The sequence below is a fragment of the Andrena cerasifolii genome, chromosome 3, assembly GCF_050908995.1.
Source record: "Andrena cerasifolii isolate SP2316 chromosome 3, iyAndCera1_principal, whole genome shotgun sequence".
Classification (NCBI taxonomy): domain Eukaryota; kingdom Metazoa; phylum Arthropoda; class Insecta; order Hymenoptera; family Andrenidae; genus Andrena; species Andrena cerasifolii.
Genome location: NC_135120.1, coordinates 9,381,954 through 9,389,171, shown reverse-complemented (window position 1 = coordinate 9,389,171; position 7,218 = coordinate 9,381,954).

The following is a 7,218-nucleotide window of genomic DNA, read 5'->3' as shown; positions in this document are numbered from 1 at the left end:
CGAACTCATGATCGTAGACAAATTTTCACGAGTGTTTTGGAAAGCTAAGAAAGTTTCCTTTCAGAACCTTTAGTTGCAAATTTAAGATTTTTTTTTAGTATTAATTGCATTTTAAAGTGATCCCAAAAATTAACGAAAATGTTTTGAGTATAATAATTTGGCCACCCTCTGTAAATATTACGTAGATTAATATTCTAGGATTACCATAAAATCAAGGAACGATAAACGCACACAGTAGCGGACAAAAAAGTTACCACTCTGTCGAACCACTCTACTTCCATTACTTTTCAACATCAACTCAGAACTGCAGTATGTGCTTGATATACACATTCTGAAAGAGAATTAAAAGCTGTATAAAACCCAGTTACAGTTGAATTTATTTGACTGACAAACAAAAACCCTACGTAACATTAAGTGAGACAACACACATTTAAAGCTGACAAAAAGTTACCACTTCTGAACATTAATGAAGAAATCTAATATTTTGTGGGGGCACCTTTTGCTTATAGGACAACCTAAAATATTACCAAACGTGGTAGCTTCTTTCTCGGCCCCCAAAATGTTTTGCCCCGTTCAATGTCATATAACACTTTTGTTTGTCAGTTAAATAAATTCAATTTTAACTGGGTTTTATACAGCTTTAAATTCTCCATCAGAATACATTAAACATAGGTACACACAGTTCCAAATTTATGCTAAAAAAAAAAATAACAAAAATAGAACAAATAAAAAAAATGGTAACTTTTTTGTCCGCTAGTGTATATTAATAACACCAGCCTTATTTTTTTCTCAAAGTTACAGGCGTTTTTAAAGAAATTAAAACACAGTTGGGCCGAAAGAGACCATGGGGTAGTAGGGTTAAGGATATCGAAATAAAATTGCGTGAAAAAAGATCCAAGGGACGTAGGGTTACAGACACAAACGTACGACTGGGTGAAAAGAGACTCGGAGCACCGTGGCAGAGTTAAAAAACGCGAAACATTTGCGCGCGTTTTCATGAACGAACGTGCTCGGGCCCCGTCGCTTCCCTCGCTTTATTTGCAACGCCGTTTCTGCTGACACCGCTGCTCGGCGATGAATCCATCGAGATGGAACGTCGGTAAACAAAACGTTCACCTCTTTCGGCGAAACCCGCAGCCCTGCAGAACGAAAAGGTTCGGGACCCCGTGGAGTCGCAAGCACGAATTATTCTGCACGCAGATGCAGAGATAATGCTCGTCAAACAAAACAAAAGTCAGAGCGAACGCTCCGAACATTGTGCGTGTGCTGTATTACCATGGAAATCGTTGTATATATTAATTAATCAATTAATTACGTTAACTCCATTAGAACAGGGAACTGGGGCTACTGTTTTTGAGAGAGTAACGGGGCATTGAAGATGGCAGATTTATTTTAAAAGTGACACACTTGTGGGGAACTAGGAACAGCCTATTTTTAAGTACTTAATTCAGTTGAACATATCGATGGCTTACAAGGAACAGGGTGCGGTAAAATAAGTAAATAGGTGTCCGAGCGCTTAAACCAATAGGCCTTAATAATAGAGATATTTACATGGAAATTATTAAAAATTTCATAGTGGCCGTGGGGTTTTAGTGGGTAAAAATCCCACACTACCCTGGCGCCGCCGAGGGATTCCCCTCTGGAGGCGTCGAGGTGTCTTTTGAAGGTTTCTCCACGTTAAACAAAAAATTATAAATATAATTAACATTTAATAATTTACATGTAAATATCTCTATTATTAAGGCCTATTCGCTTAAACGCTTGGATACAAATATTAGCGCACAAATATTATACGTCCACTCTTAGTGTTTTCGAGAAAAAAAACAGGTTTAACCCTTCGTAGTCACACGGGGTGTATCGCACCCCAGGCAATTTTTTTCCTTCCCCAAGATTGCTACAAATTTTTATTAAAATTTAAAAATTTAGCGAATTTTAACAAAAAATCACTTTTTTCCACAACTATTTTTTCAACTTCAAGTTTTATCTTCAATATTATAATTCGTAACGCGAAATTTAAGTATACTGAGAATACTGAACCTTATCTTCCAAATAACTGTTGTATGATGTAATATATTTTTTTTTATAAAATCAGAAGCTAAATTTCGATCGAAGCCGAGTAGTAAAGCTAGTAATAGATATATCAGGGTATACAATTTTTATAAATGTTACATAAGCATTAATGACAGCAAATACTTGGATACTTTATATATTTTACGAGTATTGAGACGCGGTGTGATCGGTGTGGAGATTACACGCTTAGAAGCGCGAGAAGTCAGCCGCGTTCTCAGCGGCTGTCAAACGAGAAGGTGGATAAAGTTCTAACGAGGATTTAACTAACTTGTCCGCAGGGGTCGCTTGACAATGGGCTTGTCTTCGACCCTCGGCGACCCTCTGAACAGACGTCGCTCGTCACACTGACAGATTGACTGATCGCTACTTGCAGCAGGTTCGTTTCACTCCGAGTATTCTGTCCTCGTCGCTGCCACTCTCGTAATAACGCTATATACATTTAGCGAGCGATTAGGGGTGGTAGCACGTCGGAAATTGATACAATCGTTCTCACTCCGTACTCGTGTTACAATTATAACAGCGCGTTCAAATAACCCATTCAAAGTATATCATTATCCGCCACATCCATCTCTCAACTACATACCCCTAATCAGCAATACAATCTCAGCATTCGTTTCTTCATTCACGACTTTTTGTACAGGGCAGCAGGTAATCCGTAGAAAGCGAATTCCTTGCTGCATTTATTTTCCAAGTAACCATTCGAGAATCCTCGAGCAATACTTTCCAGTGGCGCACTCAGGACTTAATCTTCGGGGTAGTCGAGTGGAAGGGATGAAAATATTTTTAACGCAAGTTCAATAAAATTCATTAGGTAATCGTAAAAATTCATTTAACCCTCGAGCGGGCGCGCTCTGTGAACTCCGTTCACCGATCTGCGTATTTCCTTCATTAGGTCTCGGTAAGACAAACATTCTTGTGCCAGTTGACTTTCATTTTTGATGTTAAAAATATTTTACATATACTATTTTTGTGTTTTTAAATACACTTACTGCATTTTTGTATACATTCATGATATTTTCCCATCGCATTTAATTTAAGTCACCACTGTCATCAGAGAAACCGTTTCTGAAGTGTAATATATCCCCACAAAATTACCTTTTTAAAAAATGGTACATAAAAGAGCACCAAGTATATAATCCCCTCAAAAAGAATCCCATTTAAAAACATTGTCGTAAATTAATAAAATTTATTAATGTTCTATATTTTATATAAGGGGGCTAAAATGATTATTTTCAACTGACGAACTGAGTTCACCACGCGCCTGCTCGTGTACCTCTCATTGGCGCTCCCGCCCGAGGGTTAAAGAATCAAATGCAGTTTTCTTTTTACGAAGCTTTGGGATTCCAGTGGAGGTGTTAAAAGTCTCCCAAGAGCCGAAGGTGCGTGGAAGGGACCTCCGGAGATCATTGTCCTCGAGCGTGTCAAGCGTGCGCGTATACACACGCGCAACTGGCACCGTTTCGACGAGAGATAAGGGCCTGGAGCTAGCGGGCCCGTTTCACGGCTCGAGTTTCACATTTTATAACTGTTCGTACGGCCGCGCGTTATGGGGCCTGGAGCACCCGGGCGATAGCCGAAGTAGTCAATGGCGAGCGGGCGCTGGGGGTATCGGGTGAAGCGGATGGACCGAGCGTGAAGGGGAGGGTCGGCCCGTGCGCGAAGGACGAGCCGTAAGAGGGACCAAAAAGGAGGCTGCGGAACGAAGCTGGAGGTGAGACCGAGCTTTATTGTCAAGTCACGCCGGCATCGTGGCCTATCTCTATCTGCCACCGTCACCCCTTGCGAGGCTCTCCGCGCGGCAACCCCTTACCCTGCGTGACGTAGACGTCGCCTCCCTTCGATCTATATGCTCCTCTTGCGCGAGTAGACCCGCCGTACGTGCACCATCGCGCTCCGCCACCTTTTGTGTCCAGTATGTCAGTGAATTGTAGATAAACAGTGGCAAGTGGGCGGTAGACTTTCATCATCTCTCGTGCGAAACGGAAGGGCAAGATGTCGAGTACGCGAGCCGCGATTTAAATACTGGTGGTGGAAATTGGAGAATAGAACGAATAGTTTTTGCACGAACGTGTGTGCCGATAGGACGACTGCGAACACTGTGCTGCCCGAGTCAGATGATTCTCGGCGCGAATTGTTTTGTTACGTCTTGTTACAGCCATTAATCGCATTTCCTCGGAAGCATTGATATCACGGTTATTAATTACCGCAGGCCACACGCATGCCGCGTTCTGTAGAGTGTTCAGTGCTTGCATTGCTATATAGGCGGTCTGATGTCATGGCTTAATCGTATACCTACAACATTGTATCAACTTGAGCTTGGGTTATCAGAGGGAGAATGGGGAAAGGGTGGAGAAACGTTCGTTCGTTTCATTGCACCGTAGTTCTTTTGCTAATTATGCCGTTGGGGTACAGTTCTGCGAGTAATATTGGGGTGTCTATACGATTAAATTGAATTGGAGGAATCTTTAGGTGGAACTATTTATTGCATCACTCGAATAAATATGGTATCACTTATACTTCTCTTATTATATATTAGTAGGTACAGAAAAATGGTACTGCAAAAATGTGTAGCTTACTATTTTGGCTGAAAGAAGTTGGATACGAAGCATTTTATCATTCTTGCGAACTGCGTAAATTTCAGAGTGATGCATTAAATATTTCCAGTTACTGTACCTTATGCACAGTAACCCTGAACGGTAACAGAAGTTCTTAAAATTTATATTCCATAGATTAGGCCATCAGGGGGTTGTAATGTAGACCAGTGATACGAACCTAATAAGTAAAGCCTAGTATTAAGTTCGTTATGCAACTCCTGTAAAGACAAGGCCGGTGGGAATTTTTGCGGGGTCGGGTTCGAAAATTGTGCGGGGCCAATGAAAAAACGCATTTATATTGTACTTCTAAATTTTATAATAATTAATATCTATGCGTAGGGCTCCTAAAAAGTGTGATAAGCTTATCGTAGATCGCGGGGCCTTTTTAAAAAAAAGTATAATAAATATTTACGCATAAGGGCCTGAAAAATTTGCGATAAGCTTTTCGTGGACCGCTGGACCTTTTAAGTAAAAGCCGTAAAGATATATATTCTAAACTTCCTATTGACCACCACTCTATTACATTTCAAGAGGGGTTGAATAATTGATCTCTGGACCAATGCTTTTATCCTTCATGGAACCTACTACTACAAAGATTGCTGGGTACTTTTTGCCCTGTAGCAACTGCCCCACTATAATTATTCCAGCTGACGTTCTTTTTCTCAGAACAATTAATTTCTTCAAATTTCCAAGTGTCTTCCCATCACTATTTTCTAATATGCTCGGTGATATGTTCGGGTCCAGCAAGACCCAGTTAAACGACCCACCACTGCTCCGCACGCAGCTGAAAACCATCAGAAGCAAACACCCAAAGACATAATATGCATCAGCAAATTCTACGCACCCTCGACGAACCGTGCACACCGCTAACTTAATCTACGGAACGATTTAACGACCTCAACGTCGACACAGATTCCGCAGGAATAGTGGCAAGCTCCAGGTGGCCGCGAAGGGGGAGAATTCGATCTTGGAAGTCGGAGCCCGAAGCGAGAAGAGCGGAGCAAGGTGAACGAAATGAAAAGGACAAATCAATCGGTTCTTCTCATTTCGTCTAGCAGCTTTAAGCCGGTGACGTCACGTTTACTCTCGCCGCGTAGAGAAGGTGGAGAAAGGGAAGATTCGGCGACGCCAGCATCTTTCACTTCTGATGACGGTGTAGGTTCGCGGTGGTTGATGACGCGGCACATGGGTTATATCCGTGCCCACATACAACCCGGCCGGCACACGTACGCCCGCCGAGGGGCGTGTGTGCCGTCCACGGACTGGTAACACACGCGATCCATATTCACCGAATAAACGAATGAACGAAACCTGCAGTGGGACGCGGAACTAAGGAGATCACGGAGACCGCCACCTTGACCTAGTCTTTCAGGCGACCGATGGAGGATCCACGTTGAATGGCCACGTCGAACTTAACTGACAAACGCTGCGTATACGTTCGCAAACGACCCGACCGTCCCCGTGACGTCTGTTTAGATACTTCTTCGGGGGATGGTTCATCGACCGTGCGTCTTCTTCCACATCGGAATTTTTCTGCGCGCACGCGAGGTCAGTGGACCCTGAACAATGCATACTGCAGCATTGGAGATACTTCTGCTTTATTCTTACGCGGCGGTCTGTTGTACTCGTAGACCTGGTGACGTTATGTTAATGGAGACATGTCAGTGTAATGACCCTGAAGAAGGCTACCCTGACCCAGTCGGGCAGTTGGGTCGTGAAACAAGAATCGATACTCGCTAATCAGATCAAACCACCCTTCCCTCTCCTACCGGGATGACCACGTATACACAGCCGTCACTCGGCTTTGTGAATACTTTATACCCCGTGCCCATGAGCGCAGGTTCCTCTGGTTATCATTGGGAATCTTCGTGCAGTGGAAGTTGATAGTTGACGAATCGAGAGAAGAAGGAATAAGGGGGTGCACGCGCAATCTCTGTTTGCCTATTACAAGCAACCAGGAAAGATAAAAGCACCCTAAAATTTTCATGTTACGTACCTACAAAGCCACCCATTAATCGTCTACTGAGACTATACATCATTAGCTTCGGTTTGTCAGATCCTATCGCTTCCAATCAATTCATTTCCTCGCGTTTTGAGTCACAGTCGCTAGGCACTGATTCATGGGCAATCATCCTAACAGCCCACACATCCACCCTAGAGGCTTCTGTATTGTCTCCGAAGAATAGAACAAACGGCCGGATAGAGTTGGTTTTTCCCGTCGATCGATATTTCTTTTTTCCTTCGTCCTCGCGCGAAGCATACGCTGGACCTTACGGCCGTCTTCCGCCCCCGTAAAGGGGTCGAGGGGACGACTAGTTCCTTCCTAGGCGTATACGAACGGTGATTTAGTGAGATCCGATCAGCGAGTGGAGACCAGAGACCGATCAGCTGGCCCATAAATATTAGGTGGTTTTTTTTTTTTCCACGCACACGCGGAGCCAGCGGCACATTCGTTTCTTCTCCTTTTCTTCTTCCTGCTGGACGATGTGACCCCTGATCGCGGGCAGTCAGAAGCTTTGCGACTACGAGCTCCTCTCGCAATCTTCCTTCTCTC